Genomic DNA, 22,551 nt, shown 5'->3' on the forward strand with positions numbered 1-22,551 from the left:
AGTTTGTTCCTGAAAGAATTATGTGCAATGTGACTGAAATAAGCTTCCAATAATTTTTTTCGGGCAATTAATGTGTACACAGTCAGGGACTGTGTAGAATCCCGGCTATGATACTACGAAGCACGCTTCGGGGTTCAAGCTCTTCTCCCGCCATACACAGCGGAAATTACGATGTACTTGTTGCATACGTTTACACATGCCGATGATGAGCACGTGTAAGAACCTATGAAACCATCATACGTTTTTTACTGAACGCGTGAAAATGTTTGAAACGCCGAAGCGTGCTGCGTGATATTTTGGCAGCACCAGGGCATTTTGGCAGCCAGCACTTTCATGTTAGCAATGTCTTATATTTAACGTGTAAAAAAAAAGGCTAGCTAAAGAAATGCAAGAGTCTGGTTCTTTTTTGTGACTATATCGTAGATGGGGCCAAAATATGCTGTAGCATATGTGCCCTACATTATCGTTGACTACACGGCTTTATTTTTTTTTGCTTTGGCTCCGCAGTTGTAGAAGGAGAGAAACCAATGCGTATATCAAGTATTCAGCATATTTCTTAAATGCCGGGGCTGCGGAAAACATCATACGCGAATATCCTTGGCCCCAGGACGAAGCCGAGCTGCACCCTGCGGTGATGTTGCCCAACGTGCTCGCGTGCGTGGGGTCCACTCGCAACTCCACTCGCATGGCCGACCAGCGCCTTTCGCTGGCGTGTCTCTCCTGCCATGCACAGCTGAGCGAGGAAAAGGGTGGTGAGTACAGTCGCAACCAGGCGCCGCATTTCTTAAGGTTTCATTTCGTTCTCCGTTTGTCTGGTCCACTGTCGTTAGTCGCTGGTCCCTATGACCTAGGCCATGGTGTAAGGCGTCAGACTGGGCGTGGCAGAAACACGTCCACCATGCTATTATTTGCAAAGACGCATTCCGTGTCATGTCCTACTCCCGGTCCGGCGGCGACGCCGACGAATGACTGAGAACGACGACCGGTTTCACACGACTGAGGAGCGTTATTGGCGCTAATCCCGCGTCGGTAGAGAAACTGTGTGGTAGCTGTCCCGCCAAACTGCTGTCCCTGTAACTCAGCTGTACTGGATCCGGCGGCGCCGCGACCAGACCAGCGGTTTCTGTCACTGGTCATTTTCTTCCCCATCCGCCGCTACTTTCATCACGTAAGGCCTCACGACCATGTGAACCGAAAACGAGGCCGTGGATGTCGACATGGCATTGAGCAGCCTAAAGCTGGCATTACCAGAAGTGTTTAAGGTTTCTTCTGGAAATGAAACAAATGTTCGGCACCATGCTTGTATGATCCTTGCATACTTTTAGAGTGTCTAATACGCTGAACACTATGACTGCTGCTGCAGTACAAACTGTTGCAACTTCCTCCCATCGTATGCGATATTTAAAAAAATATATGCGCGGTAACAGGAGACGGTAATTGACCTCCGGATTACAATAGCATACTCTGTCGTGCAAAAAAACAGCGGTTGATGAAAATGCAATATAACTGCTGTGATCTGTACTGACGGTGCTGTGATCTGTATTGTTCTGACTGGGAGTATGTGCAAGCGTTTCAATGCCGGATCCACTCAACTTTCAACGCAAGGAATACAAGGACCACTCAGGTCTTAAAGTTCCTAACGCTTTTATGAACTACCGCAATGCTCTGAACTCCACCCACCAATAAAGAAAATAGTCAAGAATGCCAAAGCATCTCGTGTAAAGAGCAAAGACATATACCACGATGCTAGCTTATCGAACCTAGTTTGTGCTTCAATTGTTTCAGGAAACTCTCATTGCAAAAAGCCATCCTTAAAACGAGACGTCCGCAATGTGGAATATCATTATCATGTAGCCGGGGCTTCCACTGAAAGGACAGTAATGTGTAGGCTTTACTGCAATTTAGCGGGGCTTCACAGATCAGTGCGGAGACGCACTTCACAAACGGCAGGTTCATGCAGGTTGGCCTCTCTCCACGGAGAGAGGCCAACCTGCATGAGGCTGAAAAACCCACAGGCACACCATACACATTCAGCCAATACAAATACGTAGGGTGTGCCTGTACTGTGTGGGTGCTAGGAAACCGAACCCATTCGGCAGATTTTTAAAGCTGTGCTAGGTTGGTTGGTTTATTGGGTTTAACGTCCCAAAGCGACTCAGGTTATGAGAGACGCCGTAGTCAAGGGCCCCGGAAATTTCGACCACCTGGGATTCTTTTCACGTGCACTGATATCGCACAGTACACAGGCCTCTAGAATTTCTCCTCCAAAGAAATTCGGCCGCCGCGGCCGGGATCGAAACCGTGTTTTTTCGGACAGCAGCCGAGCACCATAACCACTGAGCCTCCGCGGCGGTAAAGCAGTGCTAGATCATGTACTTTCGGAAACCAATATTTCCTTCATCTGTTCGGCACGCCTGTTTTTCTGGTGTGGCTTGCCATTCATCTTAGTGAACAGCAAGCAGAACTAAAGGCGCTAACTTAGGTTCCTTCAATCTGCTGACCTGACTGCTGAAGCTACCCTGCATCAGCTTTACGCGAGACCCCCGAAGGAAACAGAATGAAGCGATGGTCTTTTTAATTTCTTACAGGTTTATGTGGCAATAGGTTCCTTCGAGGTCGAGGTAGATGCATTCAACAGACAGCATCTGTCGGGAAGGTAATGTTGATATCTAAACACTGCAGTTTCTTAAGGTCTGGTCATTCTTAAGCGACAGTGAGGGCCCTCCGATGCCGTTTAAAAACGGATAAAAGTTCTTTCGCACATTCAATTTGCCTCATATTAGGGTCCTCTTTAAAAACAGTCCAATAACCGGCTACCTATAATTAAAGTTTATCTTTATCACAGTCTAAACATCAAACAGCACAACGAGATCACGATCAGTATTCGCTCAGAAGGTATTTTATAGTACAGGCGCCGCACAAGATCCAATACAAGCAACCTTGCGCTGAACAAGGACGTAATGATCAAACTGAACGAAGGTTGTGACGAAAGCAGCTGGCACTAAGCAAAGGTGATGAAAAACTACGAACGAAGACTGTGGGATCCCCTGAATGATTTCTGGAACCGACGCGCAGGTGACGATGCACCTGCCGAGCACTCCAAGCCTGCCAAACACAATATATATTTGGCCGAGGCGTGTGTAATTGCTCAAGAAAGGAAGAAGAAATCACGGCGCTGTCTCGAATTACTGACTATTCAGATGACAGCGCATGCGCTTAATTGCAGTGACGGAAATTTGCCTGCAGTCTACGCATATGTCCTGGGTTCGTTCATGCACCGTATATAAAAAGCGACCCTACTACACTTGGCGTCGTTGAGAACAAAAAAAAAACGCTTTTTCGCCACTTTACTTTCGGTCGGCGCCACGTATACATCATGTACCTTCGCGACGGAAAGAAACGCGAACAAGGCGGCGCCTAAGCGGTTCGCTGTTCTAACTTTTCTTTATCGCTCTTTTACCAGGGTGGTAAGCAAAAGACGTTAAAGTCGTCCTGGAATCATGGACGACACTAGCATCTTTTTGCTAACCCCGAAGTGAAAGCGTGATGAAAAGAAATGCAAACGGCGGAATTCCTAGGCTCCGATTTGTTTGCATTTCTTTTCAGTGCCCCTGCACCATGCCGATCAGACAGGATTCCGTTAGACCTTTGACTTACACTAAATACAGGTCGGGTTACGCAAAATTCTAGTGCGGTCATAAACTGTCCAAGGTCAATACGATGAAAAGTCAACTCACGCATAAACATGCCGTATTGTGGAATTATGGGATTTAAAGTTTTTAAAATAATAGCAAGAATTACCAAAGTGTACCTCGAGGCTCAAACCTACAAGAATATTCCTAGGGAGTTGTATATGTGCATGAAGCCCTCTCTTTTTTATTATGAACATTCCCTGCATAATCGCGCTAAGGAGTACACGAATAAAGCGTGATGCTCCACTTCTCATGCAAAGAGGCTATGCTCTTCCCTGCGCCAGTAGCGTTGCTGTTATAGAGCCTAGCACCTGCAGTCTTTTAGGCTGCAATATCAGCGTCCAAAAAAGTGCAAATGCTTCTCCATTCTCAAAAATGGAGGAGGCCGGCAGCCTAATATCGAAGTGTTTTTAACTTTTATTTTTGTAATTTTTATTTTGTAAGTGTTTTTATTTTTTCTTGAACAATGCAAATGCAGGTCTGGTGTTTAGGTGGTCCTACTTATGTCCACCTAAATAGTGCTGAAAGATTTTTCTCACCTGAGGAGTCCGCTATTTGAACGAATTGTTATTCGCGTCCAAGCATTTCGCTTCGGTGAGTTAAGGATGGTGATTAATGGATGGATAGCGAATGTTTATGCTCCATTAATTATAAAAATATAATTTTGTGCGAATTGTGCACTATGTATGATTGTGAAAAGTATAACCTCTTAAAGTAGGGTCGCTACTATAATCATCTCAGGAATGACCTGAAGGTCGTAAGACATTTTTCCTTGGCATCAACTGTGCATCAGTTTTATCTGCGAACCGGACTTTCGATGCGATCTCAAAAGCTCCGCTCGACTCGAGGACGCCGGCCCTCTGTAATATGACCGCAAACACTTTGCAAACGAAATTATCTATAACATGCGAGCAGATCGACAATTTTCTCACACTAGGCTGAAAGATACCACACGTGGTTGCTCTTACCCTCCCAGTTCCTGTGGAGTGCCTCGCGAGCATATCTCCATTCCAGCTGTCTCCCGTTTGAGGTGCCCCCTAGCCGAAGATCCCGACGTCGACTGCAGCGACGTGGGCACCGACGGCGGCGCCTTGGGTGGGCTCATGCTCGGTCCCGACCAATGGCTTCCAGCGTGGCCGCGCTAGGCGCCACCGACTAGCAGCAGCCGCCGCCATAGGAGCCCACCGACCTCGCCAACGGTAAGCATAGTCGTCGATACGCACATGGCAGCTCCTTAAGGGCTAAGAAAAAAGGGCTAACTGGGTTCGAAATTCGCGCTCTTGAGTGCAATTTTTCTAGTTCAAGGAGCTCTGAACCTGTCGGCGGGCACTTGCTCTGAAGGATGCGGTTTTGCGTCTGACTTGCTGTAGTCAAGGTACCGCCTTTGTCAAACGTATAGAGCCCGATGGGTTTGCTTCTGGGCCATACAGGGTGGCTCATTTTGCACCGTCAGCATGGCAGACCTCATGATAGTGACGAGAGCCTTCATCCGCTCTTGTGGTGCATCGGACCTCTAAGCGGTGCTCTCCAGACTTAATGGAGGTCCGCGACTTAGAAGCAAAGCCCTTGGGCTGTATATATTTGACAAAGAATGTACGAGTAACAACCATTTACTGTCATCTTCATCGTCATATTGAGAGCAGTAGCGGTTATTGCAGTACAACCTCTGCCATAAATGTCTTAATTACTGCTGTTCAGTAGGACACCTGTGACTCGGACGTCGTAGGCATTGGCGCAGTGGGGCGAAGGCCAGAGGTTAAAATTCAGGGCCGCATCAATTTAACAAGGACGACTGGGTTGCTGGCTGATCTCGGCAAACCGACGTGCTGCCATACACGGACGCGCTGTGCTAAGAGCAAAAATACGCGCTCTCACAAGAACTAGTGGTACGATGGTGCAGTACTCGGCCAGCACCTCCCACAGGAATTTAATGACCAGTTAAGGTCCTTCCTTTGTCAAAAGCGTACAGCCCAGGGGGTTTCATTCCGGGCCATGATGTGTGCTGCGCTATGCATCGCCAGCGTTGCGAATCTCTCGAATGCGTGAAGAGCTCTCGTCCTCACCTGTAGAGGAAACATAGAACTTTTATGGAAGCTACAAAGGCCTCACTGCACAGGCAGCTTAGGGTCGAACCCCTTTGGCTCATTAATTTTGGACGAAGGCTGCACATATATGGAAATACTGTATATAAAATAGGGACGATTTAGCGTAGATTTAGCGTGCGAATTAGGAGCACGTCGGTTCCGGTATTGGCTTGAGGATCGGTTTTCAAAAGTCAAGCAGGCTTTAGTCAAATGTCGGCGAAATCGATGAGCGGGAGCCTTAGTGCTTGCGGAGTGATAAATTATGTGGCTGCTTACGCACCTTAAGGGGGCAATGCAAATGCGGTGTGTTCTGGATCCAGTGCTCACGGGTGGAAGTTGATGAAGACGACGACATCCAAAGCGAAGTGGGTGAGAGACTGCATGGCAGTTAAGCAAGCGGAACGTCCGGCTGCCGCGAGTGGTGGAATGGAATGGCCCACAGAGCCTATCTATTCTCTCTGCCACGAGTTAGGGAGACAAGCCCGGCTCTGGATTGTTTTATTTTAGTTTACGTGGAATAGGCTTCAGTCAAAGCTCGGCGAAAGCAGTGAGAGGTAGACTAAAGAACTTAAGTTCAAGCCATTAGCTTGAGCTTGGATCAATTGAGCGCCACTATTAGCTGAAAAGTGCTGTTGCATCGCTAAAATTTTCAATATACAATTTCAGACCTTTTAACACATTAAGTTCATCCGGATTTCTGCGTAATTCATGTCGAAGTGCTTCGCTTACGTCTCATAACGACACTTTTTTTTCTAGCCCTCAGGAAGCGCACCACTGTATTACAGTAACAGCTAAGACGCACTTTGGCTATGCAATGCTGGACAGGGCATCGAGAGTGTAGCTTCAACTGTGTCCACCGAATGCATCCGCAGGTCGTGTCCGTGCCACTACGCTCTCTGCGGCCACGCTGTGCACGCGGGCGGGCCACCAGCGTGTGCTTGGCGGAGCGGCGGCTGCCATCGGAGGTCGGTGGCTGCCTGATCGGTTGCGGCCCGATGCCCACTGCGCCAGGTGCCCGGATTTCGGCGAGGGGAGCATGGGGACCTTCTCGACAGGCTGCTCCGCGCTGTCCTTGGAGAGCCTGTGGCGAGTGTGGGCTGCAGTGGTTTCTGGCGAGACATTGTGCTGGATGCCGTGCTCCGGCGTGCGCTCAGAAAGCGCGCCTCGAGAACAGTTCGCCCCGGGGTGCGGGACTCAATGTGACAGAGCGATTTTTTTTCTGTTTATTCTTGTTTATAAAGGAACGTGAGTTTCAAGCAGCGCCTTCGTGGTTTCCGGCAATATTTATAATTTCGCTCTTTGTGCCTTGTGCCTGCATGAGCATGAGCTTTTTAAGCTTACTGCTTGAACGCACTCTCCTTCCTAACGAGAAAGAAGCCGTGCTACCTAATGGCATTTTTTCCCGCTGAATGCGAGTGAAGGATGAGAGGGACGCATACCTTGTGGGAATCTGGCTTCCCGCCGTCGCCTTTGCGCGGCTGTGCCGGCCTACCGCGTCGTTTCTCCTCTTTCCCTTGCTCCCGCCTCAGGCGGTGGAGAGGCGGCTGGGTGACTAATCACTGTCATTTAGCCACAGCTCCGCCCCGGCTCCCCAAGGGCCTTTGCCATTGGCGCCTTTTGGCGGGAATTCGGGACCCCGCTTTGGGCGGCCGCGCGCCGCGCGACCGTCCGAGCGGGGCCCAGAGAGAGAGATCCCTCCGAGACAGCGTAAGGTGCGTACGTTACTGTTTGTCCGTGCCGGCCTTTGCCGTTCGGACCAGTGCTTACTCGAGCTCGCCCGCACGTGTCCTCTCACCTGCAGCGGCTCGAGCCTGTCCAGCGGGGTCCAGCGACCTCTGACAGGCGTACCTTGCGTTGAATGCCCACTCTCTCTCGCAACCGGCCCAACGGTCGACACGAGAGAGAGATCACAGCATTGCCGCGGGGACATTCTCCTGCAGCGGCGTGCTAGCGGTGCGCATTACTCGAGTCGCTTCGTGCGCGCAGCGGAGCCTTGCTCCTCGCGCGCCCCCGGGACGGGGTGACTATTGAGTGTGTGTGTATCAGCTGGAGGACGACGTGAATAAACGTCGCCTTTGTGAACTTGGAGGCCATTTCTTTGCGGCGAATCGCTCTCCTCCCAGCGGAGGTTGAGTGCGCTGCAACGGTGTCCCAGTGTGTGTGTGGTGACGGCTGATCGGGGCCCTTGGCTCGCGCGAAGCTCGAACCCGCGGTGGGTAGTGGCCTGTGACCACTTAGAAACCCACAACTGGCGCCCAACGTGCTAAGTCATTGGCGCTTACGCCTTTGATGACATATTAGCCGAGCAGGTCGCCTTGCCGATCACGCTTGCGCACCATGTCTACCCCCAGCGGGGCATTCGGCAGCTACATGTCGGCTCCCTACGGAGTTGTAGCGTCGTTTGATCCGCTGGCTGCTGTTCCTTCGAATAGCCAGACACCGTGGTTGGCCGCGGCCCCCATTGGGGTTTACGGCGACACAACCCAAAATGTCGACCACGCGGCTCCCATCGGAGCTGTATCGGAAGCACCCTGCGGTGCATCCGCTGGTCACATGCCTCAGCTGTGCACGCTTTCCGCCCAGTGCGAAAGCAGTTCGTGTCACACTGCCGCAACCGGCAGTTTCGAACAGCAGCAGCCTCGCCCCGCGAGCAGTCAAGTCTGCTCTGGGAACGGCGAGGCGCTGGCCCGGTTCCCTGCGGAAACCACGCCGCTCATCGAACTAGGAGCCTTGCCTCCCTCGTTCGTGCAGCCCGCCCAAGCCTCCACTGAGGCCGGAGCGCAGGCGCTGCTAGCCAGTGCTGCCCAGATGATCCAGTCGCTGTCAGGGGCTGTTGGGACGCTTTTGGCCACGCCGAAGTTGTCTCACCCCGCGGTCAAGTTGCCCATGCCAACATACCGCGGGTATGATGACCTACTCAGTGCCCGGGATTTCCTTGAGTCCCTCACCCATTATCAGAGAACTATGGGTCTTACTGAGCAGGTGGTGCTTGCACACATCATCCCCACAGCGCTGACTGACACGGCAGCTCGGTGGCATCGGCTTTCCGGCCACCGGGCAGCGACTCTCGAGGAGTTCCGTGCAGCATTCCTGCGCGAATTCCTGCCCGCTGACTACGAGCGTAGGATGCGGCGAGAGCTGGAGCTCCGTACTCAGGCTCCGGATGAGTCGCTGCAAGAGTATGTTCGTGCGATGGAAGACCTTTTCTCAATCGCCGAGCCCAGAGCCTCGAACGAGGAGCGTGTCGAAAGGACGATCAGGCAGGCACATCCGACCTTTTCGGCTTACCTGCGCGGCGGCCGATTCCGAGATTTGGAGGAGCTGGCCGCCGAGGCAAAGCGCATTCAAGGCGACATTCTCGCCGCGCGCGCCTATCGTCCGCCACCGCCGGCAAGCGAGGCCCTTGAGCCACGCTGTGCATGGAGAGGGGCCTTGCCCTTACCCAACCGGCGACCACCCGCACAACCTGCCTTTGCAGCTGTTAGCGGGCAAAACGAGGCATGGGAGTTGAGCGAAAGAGCTCTCGATCCCTACTCGTACGGGAGACGGGCAGCCTGCGCTGCACCGTTTTCCGAGCCGCGTGCTGATGGGCGCCAAGCGCTACAACGCACAGCGGAGGGGGAAACCCGACTCGGCCGACCCTTTGGTCGTGCAGCGGGCGGACCCAGGCAGGGAGAAGCGCCATTGTCCCGCGACCAAGCTCGCGGCGGTATGCGCTGTTTCCGCTGCCAAGAGAGGGGCCACTTAGCAAGAGAATGCACCGTAGCCAGGCCTCCTGCGAGGCAGGGAAACGGCGGCGGGGGTCGGTCGTAAAGGGACCACCGGCCCAATCTCTGCTAATTCCCTCTGCGTACAGAGCAAGCTGCCTTGCTAATGCGCACGCGCCGTTTATTCCGGTCACCATTGCTGGCCGCGAATTTTCGGCGTTACTGGATACGGGAGCCAGCGCTTCCTTGTTCGGTGAAGAGGTGTTGTCCCACTTGCAAAAGCACTCTGTGCGCTTGCGGGACTGCCGTACGGCATTCAACCTTGCGAAAGGCGTAGCCCATTCGGCTGGCGCCGCGAGGCTGACTGTCAGGTGGGGAGAGCGGACGAGACGCACGCGTTTCATCCATCTCCCAGGGCTCAGTGTGCCCATGATTCTCGGACGGGACTTTCTCCTGAAAACCGGGATCGTGGTGGACATTGCGAATGGCGGCTATCGCGACGGACCATTTTCCCAGCTTAAGCCGTTCATTAGCCCACCGGCGTCAGTATCTGCCTGCGCAGTGAAGGCGTTCGGAGAGTGCCACGCTCAGCGGACAGGGCCACGCCCTTGTGTCGAGCGTTCCGTCGTTCAGCCTCCCCATTGGGACCGAGCGGCGCGGCACGACCAGGCGCCACATCCGCTGGCCGCCAGTGCGGTAACATTGGATGACACACAGAAGGCTCGTTTGACAGCGCTATTGCGTCAGTACGATGAGCTCTTCACGGATCAACCTGGCTGTACCACTTTAGTGAGCCACAAGATCCACACTGGAGACGCGCTTCCTTTGAAGTGCAACCCTAGACCCGTCAGCCTTGCGAAAAGGCAGGTGATTGATGGGTTGCTGGATGAGATGCTGTCGGCGGACATTATCCGCCGCTCGTCCAGCGCCTGGGCGTCTCCGGTGGTGTTGGTGCCTAAGAAAGATGGCAGCCACCGTTTGTGTGTGGATTATCGCCGTCTAAATGCGCTGACTCGCAAGGATGCCTATCCGCTCCCGACGATCAGCTCAATCGTAGGAAACCTGGGCAGCGCGCGGTACTTTTCCACGCTAGATGCCTCCAAAGGTTACCTACAGGTCCAGATGGCTGACACTGACCGGTCTAAGACCGCGTTCACGTGTCACAGAGGGCTGTTTGAGTTCACTCGTATGCCCTTTGGTCTCTGCAATGGTCCTGCGACTTTTCAGAGGCTCATGGACCGCGTCCTGGGGGAAGCGAAATGGTCCCACGCCATGTGCTACCTGGACGATATCGTGATTTATTCACGAACCTTCGATGAGCACTTAGGCCACATTGCCGACGTGCTCGAGAGGGTACGGGCTGCTGGGATGACTTTGAATCCTGCGAAAGCCCAAATAGCGCGGACCCGGGTTCAGTTACTAGGGTTCACGCTGGGCGAGGGCTCCATTGAGCCTGATGCGGAGAAACTTCGAGCCATACTCGAATTTCCCGCGCCCAAGGACGTACGCGGCCTCCGCCGCTTTCTGGGAATGGCCAATTTTTATCGGTCGTTCATCCCGTCCTGTGCCCGCGTGCAGGCACCCTTGACCAAGCTCTTGGGAAAGACTGCAGCGTGGCGATGGGGGCCCGAGCAAGAGCGATCCTTTCGCCTCCTGTCTAGTGCCATTGCCGAGACAGCGCAGCTCAGGCTACCCGACCTGACCAGGCAGTTCGTAGTCCAGACTGACGCGAGCGATCTGGGTTTAGGAGCAGTTCTCCTACAGGAATTCGATGGCGTGCTGCAACCGCTGGCCTTTGCCAGCCGCTCCTTGCTGCCCTCGGAGAGGAATTATTCCGTGACCGAGAAGGAGTGCCTCGCCATCGTGTTTGCACTGCGCAAGTTTGACGTCTACCTTGATGGAACGCAATTCGTGGTGCAGACAGACCACAGTGCGCTCAGTTGGCTGATGCGGCTCCGCGAGCCTGCGGGTCGGCTGGCGCGCTGGGCTCTCCTGATACAGCATTACGACTTTTCCGTGCAGTATCGAAAGGGGAGCACAAACGTGGTAGCTGACGCGCTATCCCGTGCCCCACTCGCCAGCGGCGCCTTGACGCCTGTAGGCGGAGGGGGCGAAACAGCGGACGAGCCGCCGGGCGGCAAGGAGGGAGAGCCCGCGAACGGGCTAACCCATTCCGCTAACCAGGCAAGCAGCGCTTCGCAAAGAGGACGAGAGGCGAAGCTCTTCGTGAGCGCCTCGGAGTTGCCGACGCGAACGGAAATTTTGGCTGCAAACCTGAGTGGGGACGAGACCACGCTCCCCTCTGGGATGACTGGAATCGTTTTCAGCCGTAAAGAGCTACTGAAAGCCCAGCAAAATGACCCCTTTTGTCGCGTAATGAGCGACGGTCTCAGGGAGACGGAGCGCCGTGACGCTACTGGTATTGTAGCGGGCGCAGGGGGGCAGAAGCCAGCGTGTGTCGCGGCGAACCCCGGGGATTCATATTTGCTGGACAATGACGGGCTCGTGCTGAAGTACATAGCCACCGATGACGAGTCCATCGACCCGTTCAAGGTGGTTATCCCCAAAAGTCTGAGAGGCGCACTTTTGCGATTCTCTCATGACGAACCACTGGCCGGTCATCTGAGTGGCTCCAAAGTTTTTGCAAAACTGAGTCAATCGGTGACGTGGCCCGGCATGAAGCGTGACATTTTCCGCTATTGCCGTTCCTGCCATGTCTGTCAAGCGAAGTCACGGGGCGGCAAGCCGCCTGGAATGATGAAACCAATTGACAGTGTGCGTCCGTGGCAGATGGCCACCTGCGATTTGATGGGGCCTTTCCCCAGGAGCAAGCAGGGGTTCATTTACCTGATGGTAGTCGCTGACCACTTTTCCAAATGGGTTGAGTTGTACCCCCTTCGGAAAGTGTCAGCACGAGCGGTGCTGGATAAACTCCAGGAAGTGTTCTGTCGGTTCGGCTTTCCGGAAAGACTGATCACGGACAATGCGTCCTATTTCACCGCTCGGGTGTTCGGTAACACGTGCCGTTCCCTCGGAATCGAGCACTACACCACTTCACCCTACCACCCCCAGTCCAATTTGACCGAGCGAATCAACCGAACGCTCAAGCCAATGCTGGCGGCCTTTGCCGAGTGTCAAAAGGATTGGGCAGACCATTTGAGCGAGTTTGCGTTCGCCATCCGAACAGCTGAGAATCGCTCAACTGGTTTCTCTCCCGCCTTCCTCAATTTCGGGAGGGAGCTGGCGAATCCGATGTCAAACGTCGTGCAGAGCCAGCTCGGGGATGAGCAGACGCGGGCAGACTGCTCTGCTTATGCGTCGACGCTTCGGGACCGGCTTGGTCGGGCTCTCAACAGAGCAAGGCAGAGTTTGGCGGCAGCCAGAGCCCAACAGAAGGCTCAATATGACCGCAAGCACCGCCGCCTGACTTTTCAGGTGGGTGACCTTGTCCTGAAGCGCAACCACGTTCTTAGCGATGCGAGCAAGGGGTTCTCAGCCTCGCTCGCTCCTAAGTGGCTTGGTCCGTACCGAGTGGTCAGAGTCTGGTCGCCACTCGCGTACCTGCTGGAGGATCCCCTTACGGGGAAAACCAGCCGTGCCCACATCGCAGACCTGAAGGCCTACGCGTCACGGTCTGACGAGCTTGCGCCGGTACCCATTGGTATCAAAGGCAAGCGCAAAGGCACAACTGGTGCTTCGGAACGCAAGCGTACGGAGCACCGGTACAATCTGAGGCGACGGTCACCTGTGTGATTGATGCCGGACGGCGGACTTTTCCGCAACCGAAGGCACGCAGCCTCCGCTAGCTGGCGAGCTTTCTTGTCAGGCCCTACCCAGGTGAAGCACGGTGTGTTTTTTTTTCTGTTGTTGTTTTGGCAGCAGGATCAGTTCCAGCCTTGTGTGTTTATCAGTTTATTTATTTGTTTGCTTGAGTCAGTTTCTAGCCACTTTCGTTTCCTGCTTGTACGTCTGTTTTCGTTCTAACGTACCGAGATTGTACATAGGCAACATGCGTCAGCATTGGCGTTCAGTTTGTACATAGGCAAACTTCAGCCCGCTCGTGCTTGCTCTTATCTTCTAGAAGCAATAGATTGGGTGTCGTTTGTACGGCGCGCCTCTTCTCATTTCCGGCCCGACTGTGGGTGGTGGGCTCGTTAAGGAGCCGTGTGTCGCGGTGCGAGTTTTGTGCGGCCCGTATGGAGGGGAAGTTGGCGGGGCGTTTGGGGCGATGGGGGGGCGGAAAGTGCACCCTTTGACCCTCGCCGCGGCGCCTCTGGACGCTTCTGATGAGGGGGATCGTGGTCGCCGACCGGCGTCCGCGCACGTGCCGGTGTATGTGTGTTGGTGGCTGTGGCTGTGTGCGCGCGTAACCATGAGCCAAGGCGACGCCTGTGAGTTGTGCCGTTGTGTGCTTCTGCGTGAGCGCGAGGATGAGAAGGACCCCCCCGCTGTGGCCAAGGTCACACATCTGGACGCCGCCGAACGTCCTCGCCCGTTTCAGCCGGCGTGAAGGGGGTGCACTAACTGTCTTGTGCCCGAACGTGATGTCGTGTCCAAGGGCGCGAGGTCAGTGCTCTGCCGCGGCCCCGTTGTCATCAACGCACCCTAAATCAACGGAAAGAAGACCACCATCAGTCGTCGGCCCTCCCAACCCGTTCAACTTGAAGTCTGCGAGCGGTGAGTCGCCGACCGGCCCAATTTGCCGCGCCATCGAACTTTGAGGCTGGCATCCACCTGTAACACAGCTGTACAGTGGTATTCACATCTCCTTGTGTACCGTGTATATAATCTGCAGGCTGCTTTGATTTACTGAAGCGTATGCCCGTGTTTGTTTGTTTGCCTTGTTTTCCTTTGTTTGTGTTGTTTTTTTTCTTACGTTGTTGTGGCTGGAACTGGAGTGTAGCTAGTTTTTTTTTTGTATGTATTCATTTCTTTATGTTTGAACTGAAGGGTAGCTAGTTTTGTTTTGTGTATTCATTTCTTTATTTTGGAACTGAAGTGTAGCTTATTTTTTTGTGTATTGATTTCTTTATTTTGGCCGAGTGCATTGCCGATGGGTAGGAGGGCATTTAAGGAGAGGGGGATGTGGGAATTCTGGCTTTCCGCCGTTGGCTTTGCGCGGCCGTGCCGGCTTCCCGCGTTGTTTCTCCTCTTTCCCTTGCTCCCGCCTCAGGCGGTGGAGAGGCGGCTAGGTGACTAATCACTGTCATTTGACCACAGCTCCGCTCCGGCTCCCCAACGGCCTTTGCCATTGGCGCCTTTTGGCGGGAATTCGGGACCCCGCTTTGGGCGGCCGCGCGCCGCGCGACCGTCCGAGCGGGGCCCAGAGAGAGAGATCGCTCCGAGACAGCGTAAGGTGCGTACGTTACTGTTTGTCCGTGCCGGCCTTTGCCGTTCGGACCAGTGCTTACTCGAGCTCGCCCGCACGTGTCCTCTCACCTGCAGCGGCTCGAGCCTGTCCAGCGGGGTCCAGCGACCTCTGACAGGCGTACCTTGCGTTGAATGCCCACTCTCTCTCGCAACCGGCCCAACGGTCGACACGAGAGAGAGATCACAGCATTGCCGCGGGGACATTCTCCTGCAGCGGCGTGCTAGCGGTGCGCATTACTCGAGTCGCTTCGTGCGCGCAGCGGAGCCTTGCTCCTCGCGCGCCCCCGGGACGGGGTGACTATTGAGTGTGTGTGTATCAGCTGGAGGACGACGTGAATAAACGTCGCCTTTGTGAACTTGGAGGCCATTTCTTTGCGGCGAATCGCTCTCCTCCCAGCGGAGGTTGAGTGCGCTGCAACGGTGTCCCAGTGTGTGTGTGGTGACGGCTGATCGGGGCCCTTGGCTCGCGCGAAGCTCGAACCCGCGGTGGGTAGTGGCCTGTGTCCACTTAGAAACCCACAACCTTGCTCAGCGAGTGCCTTTCTTCCGCAACGCAAAGCAAGAACCCCCTCTTATCTTAATGGAAAGCAGCTCATATAAGCGGCAGAATTTGAAGAATGCGCAGCGCCGTTGGCTCGATGTAGCTAGAAGTCGTGAGCGGCATGCGGTACTATTGTGTTGATTGAGGAAATGTCTTTTATGTCCAAGAAGTCCTACCAAGTACGCTACAGTCGGGTTAGGGGGCCTGTGCCAAGCACGCACAGTGGCGGAGGTTTGCGTCTTCGCTCGCTCTATAGTATTTGATGTCGTCGTCTACAATGGACGCAGGCAAGCGAATTCGAGGTTACGTGTTCATAATAGAACGGGAATGGGAAAAGGCCCTGAATCAGGCGTCGTATATCACTGCGCGTTTGGAGTATAGATATAGCACCTTGAGCGGGCGTTTATGACTGCTGCGCCCGCTCTTGTGGCGCTATTGGTGTTACATCTTTGAGGCGGCATGCAGTGCTCGGTCATCCCTTAAATGGCGAAACTTTAAACCTTCTTTCTACTTTTGTAGCTTCATAGTACATGCTCCAATACGCCGCCACTCCTATAATTGTAAGATCTGCGCGAGGAGGCGCGGTGCCGGCAAGCTTTTGTGATGACACATAAAAATTGTTATAACTCAGAAAGAAGAAACCAAGCGAAAAAAAATGACATTAGTTACGACTGCTCCATTTTAAATGTTGTTATGCTCGTTCAATCTTTCACGTAACATGAACAAAGTACTTCAGGCTAGGTCACTGTAACGTTGCGGTGACATGCACACAGGAATGAAGCAATGCCCCTAGATAGAAAAGGCATGAACATTTCCTCCTCTCCACACGACCGACGTCACACGGGTGGTCGGCGCCATATATTCAATTTCAGCGAGCATCTATTTTGAGTCAGTGACGCTTACACTTCAGCTAAAATAATTCAGTTAACTATCACAATGTGGGGGCCGAAATCGCAGTCATAGCTGCTCGCATCAAGGTTGCAGCTGTCATTTAATGGAAAGCTTGAATAGCTCACATGGATTCAAAAGCACGCTTGATTGAACTACCGGATGTTGTTCGACAAGTCAAAAAACACCCGTGCACCGTTACGCACCCTTGCACCCGAAGGAGCTGCAACACTCTTGCACCTGCGCACCTTTGAAGTGTCTACGGTTGCATTAACGGTGATAACGTGCTGAGCGCACCCTTTGCCAAAAAATATGAAAAATTAAGGGTGTGGAAATGGTGCAGCCATAAGCGCTATACCTTTAAGGGTGCAAAATTTGACAGTGGTCAAGCTGCCGAAAAGTACTATGGGCAAGCTTCGTCGGGACATCTTTCCCCATGTGCGGCTAGGTTTTCCTCGTCCCCTCCTATTTCGTCACCGGACTACTGTCCAGGCCAGTTCATGCCTTCCGTGTCTAGGGGGCACTGAATGAAGCCAGGACATTGCAGACGCGAAGAAACGCTTGATAGCACTCTGATGAACTGAGTGGTGAGAATTCTCGGCTTTGCTCTGTAAAAATGCATGGGCTATACTTAGTAGCTAAAAATCATAAGTCATCGGGAACCGCTGACGTAAGCGTAGAATCGGTTGCTTCCAGTTGAGAAGACCGTCCGGGGAAAAAAGATAGTGCATGTAGTAACATATGGACCACTTAACTTGTACCAGTGTGAGTTCCAATTCCGCCTTTTCCGCGGACATCGAAGATCTCTTCTATTCAGTTCCCCAAAAGGTTTGGTTGGTTTATTGGTGTTTAACGTCCCGAGTCAACTCAGGCAATGAGGGACGCCGTAGTAAGGGGCTCCGGAAGTTTCGACCACCTGGGGTTCTTTAACGTGCACTGACATCGCACAGCACACGGGGCTCTAGAATTTCGCCTTCATCGAAATTCAGCCGCCGCGGCCGGGTTCGAACCCGCGTCTTTCGGATGAGCAGCCGAGCGCCGTAACCACTGAGCCACCGCGGCGGTGTTCATTCCCGAAAAGGACTTGTTAGTTACTGTGCGGAATCTCATCGAAAATCGAGGTGCGGTGGCCTTCCGGAACAGCTCGGACCTGTCGGTGAATTAATTTTTAGACCTTTTAACTTGCTACCTTTCTTCCACTGTGGTAGAAAATGAAAACAGCAGGTACATACAGAAACAGGGTGTTCCAATAGGCTCGTGTGTGGCTCCTATTTTGTACCACATATTTTTATCCCATTTTGACAATCTTTTGCGTGAGAAGCTTACTGAAGATCGAGTAGTGAAACTGTTCAGGCTTGTAGATAATTTCTTAATTTTTTTGAAACTGACTTCCCGTGACAGCGTCGAAGCGGCCGCAAATGACATCTTAAACTTCTTTATCGATACCTGACACTCTTCTTATTTCACAAGTTTTTTATCACCACTCAGATAAGAGTCCTAAATCTGCGCACCCCCGCCGCGCAGATCCCATCGCATCAGTCACCGTCTGCAAGTTTTGCGCCCACGTGCCCGTACTACTGTTTTCCCCAATTCATTTTTTTGCCGAGTAGCAGCTTACTGGAACGGCCTTCCCCACGATATGGCTGCCATCACCTAACCTGCAACATTCATGACTGCTGTGAACGCCTGTACTTCGTAAAACCCACCCCTTATGTAACACCTCGCAAGGGGTCTTTAATTAAATTAAAGAGATGTGATGTGACCTGTGTTTTAATCATGAGGTGCCCCTTGATGCCTCAATTAGGTTTTTAGATCTGACTCTCACCTTCTCTGAAGAGAGCCACGTTTGCTGGAGGTACTCTCCTCGTACTAAGAAAAGCCTGCTGGCCCTCTCCTCTTCACATTCAAAACTTGTGAAGAGGGGCATTGCCAACCTTTGCCTCGGTAATGCTCTGCGCAGGTCTTGTTAACACAATATGCAGAAGAGTTTCTTATTGCAGCTTGACCGCCTGAGGTAAGCGGGCTACCCTGAGGACGACCGGATTTATATTGCTGAGAATGATTACTAAGTTTAAATCACAGTACAAAAAAATGGTGGAACGCCTTATGAAGAATATCGAGCTGCTGTAATACCATACCTGCATAAAGTCTCTCATAGCGTTAAAAACTTAGCCATGAAATACAGTGTTACGGTTGCCTTCTGTGCGCCGAACAAACTGTCGTCACTTTGTTCCCGTACCTCTAAAAATAGCGAAAAAAAATTAAATGTAATGTCAAGCACCAGAGCATGTTCACCACATGCAAAACCGATGTTTACTCGGTTCCACTGTCTTGTGGCAAGACCTACAAAGGTCAAACAGGTCAATGCGTTAACGAGCGTATGAGGCAGCACCGAACTTCGCTGCAGCCAGGCAACAGAGGAAATCTGCGAAGACATTGAAGCCACTGCAAAGACTGCACCCCTCTGTTACATAATGTCAGAATCATGGGCCGTGGTAAAACGCAGATTGAACGAGAAACCTTAGAAACGTTCAAAATAAAGCAGTTGGGAACTGAATGCGACAGCGACAGCTCTGTCATGTTCACGGCAAAAGAGTACAGTTTCATTAATGGGACATAGGTTGCCACATGCAATCTTCCGCCGCTTAATCAATTTTGTGCTGTTTTCTGACAGCGTTTGTGATTGCTCTTGGAGATGTGCACCCTGTTCTGTTGTTGGCGATTCACGAAGTAAAGAATATATCCATATATATCCATATATGTTTCCAGTGTTGTTCTGTGTATTTCTGCAGCTTATGATCGCGCCCTTTCCGCTGGTTTTCCGCTTACCTGCTCAATACTGCCTACACAGTATTTAGACTGGTTGGTTTCTCATGCGGCGCGCATCTGCTGGCCTTCCCGGGTTGCCGCACATGTGCATTCACGCGCGGCGCCGGCGGGCGTAGTCGGGCCGGCGCGGCGGCTCGCGCGGCGGCGGCGGCGGTGAATTCTGACGTCATTCGCCGCGCACCTGCTGCTGCTTTCTGGTTTCCCAGGCTTACGGCGAAATGCTCGACTGGGTAGTGTAGGTAGCTCTTGCTACAAAAGTACTGTTCTTGGGTGCTCTCAGTTCGTGGCCACATCATTTCCAGTTGGCCATGCCCTGCAATTTATCACACACACGCCTGTGCTCTTTGGACGCACCCGCTTAGTTAGCGAAGGGTACTTGCCAGGAGCGGTTGATTGGGTTAAGCGCGGGTGATGTATGAGCCAAACGTACAAAACTATTCCCATGCCAAGTACAACCCGATCCCAGCCAACAGCCCCAGTCATTTAATCCCAGCGATAGTTAAGGACCCGCATCACTACGGCCACCTCTTACCTTCAGTCTTTTCTGAGGGAAAATTCATCCAAAATATATTTGCCTCCAGTACTAATCCAGATTTACCACCTGTCCTTGCCTGCCTTCCTTCTTTCCTGTATTCCGGTCATCGCCGCAGTATGACTCGTCGAGGAGTTACTGCCATGCGTATACAGACTGCCCCTGCAGGAGTGCGTACTAGCAGGAGCGGAATTTCTGCACACGATAATGTGCGAGTTTTGAAGACTGAAGAAGCGCTCCGCACCGACACCCGACTACAATGGCATCGCTAACGCCAGCAGATCGCGAACCTCTCTTGAGAAACAAGGGAAGTTAAAGCAACTGTGGTTGGTCTGGTTTATGGGGGTTAACGTCCGAAAGCGACTCAGGCTATGAGGAACGCCGTGGTGAAGGGCTCCGGAAATTTCTACCACCCTGGCGTCTTTAACGTGCACTGAAATCGGTCAGTACACGAGCCTCTAGAATTTAGCCCCCATCGAAATTCGACTACCGCAGCCGGGATCGAACCCACGTCTTTCGGGTCAGCGGCGAAGTGCCATAACCCCTGAGACAGCGCGGCGGCTAACCACATGGATATATAAGAACGCTTATGTACTACACGCGTGATTTATTAAGAGGCATGGACGCTAAAAATTATGAGTGCAACAAATGGCTCGAACACTGTGAACGCGCCGTATTGTTGAACAGGTTAGAATACAAAACAAAGTTGAAGCATGCAGCTTTTGCCCTGGACGGTACGGCACGAACACGGCATGAAAATTGAGAGCATTCCAGGTGAAGGTGGCTACTGTGCCTCATTTCAATTGTAGAGAGAGTAAAATTGGACATTGAAAATGTTACAGCGGTTACCCTCAGGGTACGACCAGTGATGAGCACTACAGCTGATTCCCGAATGGATTAACATAACGAGGACGACACGCAGGGTACTTTGGCGAATGATTTATGTTACAGGACGCTTCAAATAAGTGCTTTTTGGTGTGAGACATGTGTGTTCATGTACGTTTGTGGCTGTTGCCACCTCCATGGTAGGATCTTTTTGAGCAGCGCGTTAGCAAACTTTTTTTTTAGTCTTGAATCTTTTTTTTTTTTACTGCCACTGTACTCCACCGTATAAACACAAACAGCCGTAACAGCCTACAAATGAATGGGCGGATTCGTGAATAGGGGAAGTGTACTCGGGATCGCGGTCAGGGTTAGGGCCTGCGGTCCCAGATAGGTTCAAAGTTGGCCTTTTCCGGAGGGTGGAGACCACGGTAGAGTGGCCGCGCCCCCGAGCCGGTCCAGCTTCGGAAAATGTGTACAGTAGTGAAAACGACGAAAAGGACAATTACGCGAAAGCCACGCAGGGTGCTTTGGCGAATGATTTATGCTAGCAGTAGTCTTGGCCTTGCGCAAATTAAACAGCTGTTTGTCTTCTGTGATAATTATGACGGATTCATTATCGTTGTGTTACTCTCTCAACGCGCCTACAACATCTCAGGCTGTACACTTATTCAGATGCTTGATTCCTCCCCACGTGTGTTCGTTACGGTTGGTCTGGGTGCCTGGGCACAGAGGAATCCATATGAATGAGGTTGCTGATACCCTGGCGAATTCATCTCTTCAAGGCCCAGTCGTATCTGTGCTTCCACCCAGCGCATATATCACTGCGGCCAGGTTTCGTAGGTATCTATCTGCTCTTGAAAGAATTTGCAGCATCAGCTCTGACCTCCTCTCCTGAATTCCGGCATCTCCTTTAGCCGTGGAGCAGTAAAGGATGGCGATCACGCAAGCTTGAGGTTTCCTTCACGCGTCTACGTTGTCGCATGCCTCACTTAAATTTCTACCTTTATAGATCTGGTCTGGCGGTCTCCCCATTATGCCCGTTCTGCGGAGAACCCGAAACGATAGATCATTTCTTGTTGACCTGCCGCCGTTTCTCCTCTTTACGGAGCCGCCTGCTAGAGCATCCGTTACGACAGCTAGGTCTAAGTCTGTCAGCCGGGGTTGTTCTGTCTCTTGGGGCTTCCTCCCTTGGGCACAGTAACTGGAATGTGCTCTCCGCCATGCAAAACTTCCTTACAGACAGTAAACGGCTGGCGTCTTAAGCTCTGCTCTTTCTCATGATCAATATTTCTCTGCAGCGAAAGCTTTCCGAAACATGGAACTTTTAGCCCCGTTCTCAATTTCAGTCACTGCTCTCACAGTTTTTGTTTAGCTAATTTCAATTACACATCTCAATTTCTTTCGTTTATTTCCTCAATTAAATTACTATCATTATTATTATTATTTTTTTTCTAATCCATTATAATTTGTTGCTGTTTAACATTCTGTGCACATATCAGTTGCCGCCTGTGTCTTGGCCAATCCCCCGCAGTGGGTATGTGCCATTATTTAGAGGACAACAACAACAACAATCTATTTTTTTTTGTTCCAAGTGTTTTTACCCCGACGGGCGTGCGGACGCGAAGACGACGACACAGACGACGACGCTAAACAGGAGGAACCAGGTTAAGGCAGGTAGCGCTATAAAATTATGCGCCTTTCGTACTTCACTGATCCCGATATGACCAAGGAGGTGGTCAACTTCTCGATATCTTGTTTCAAACAGCCACATTTTATAGGATTTGTAAAAAACCCCTCTTAAAGAGTCACCGAATTCGCACCCAAAATGACTCCGATTACAATATTTTAGGCATCCCGACATGCAAGTACAACCGAGGAGCTTATCGTGCTTCCATAAACAACACAGTTAAAATGCCTCCCAGTCACTTTTTGTTTTAAAGAACGGAGCCTTTATTGCTTCAGAAACAGACAGCACTATAGTTGGTAAATACAGTCGGCAGAGTAAATGACATGGGCATAGCGTTAATAGCGTGCACCAAACTCTCCGAGCGCCACAGCGATTCTTGACTCCCATTTGCGTGCT

General features: G+C 52.1%; 1 protein-coding gene and 1 pseudogene across 3 annotated transcripts in view; one reads left to right on the forward strand and one right to left on the reverse strand.

Annotated features, from left to right (window-relative positions):
* LOC149354717 (uncharacterized) overlaps positions 1–22,551 on the reverse strand; it is a 371,296-nt gene that overhangs the window by 114,002 nt on the left and 234,743 nt on the right. The gene's annotated exons all lie outside the window — the stretch shown is intronic.
* Positions 1–22,551, forward strand: part of LOC149354722 (uncharacterized) — a 31,082-nt pseudogene that overhangs the window by 2,678 nt on the left and 5,853 nt on the right.

The sequence above is a fragment of the Amblyomma mixtum genome, chromosome 3 (genome assembly GCF_055824585.1).
Source record: "Amblyomma mixtum isolate Tamu chromosome 3, ASM5582458v1, whole genome shotgun sequence".
NCBI lineage: Eukaryota > Metazoa > Arthropoda > Arachnida > Ixodida > Ixodidae > Amblyomma > Amblyomma mixtum.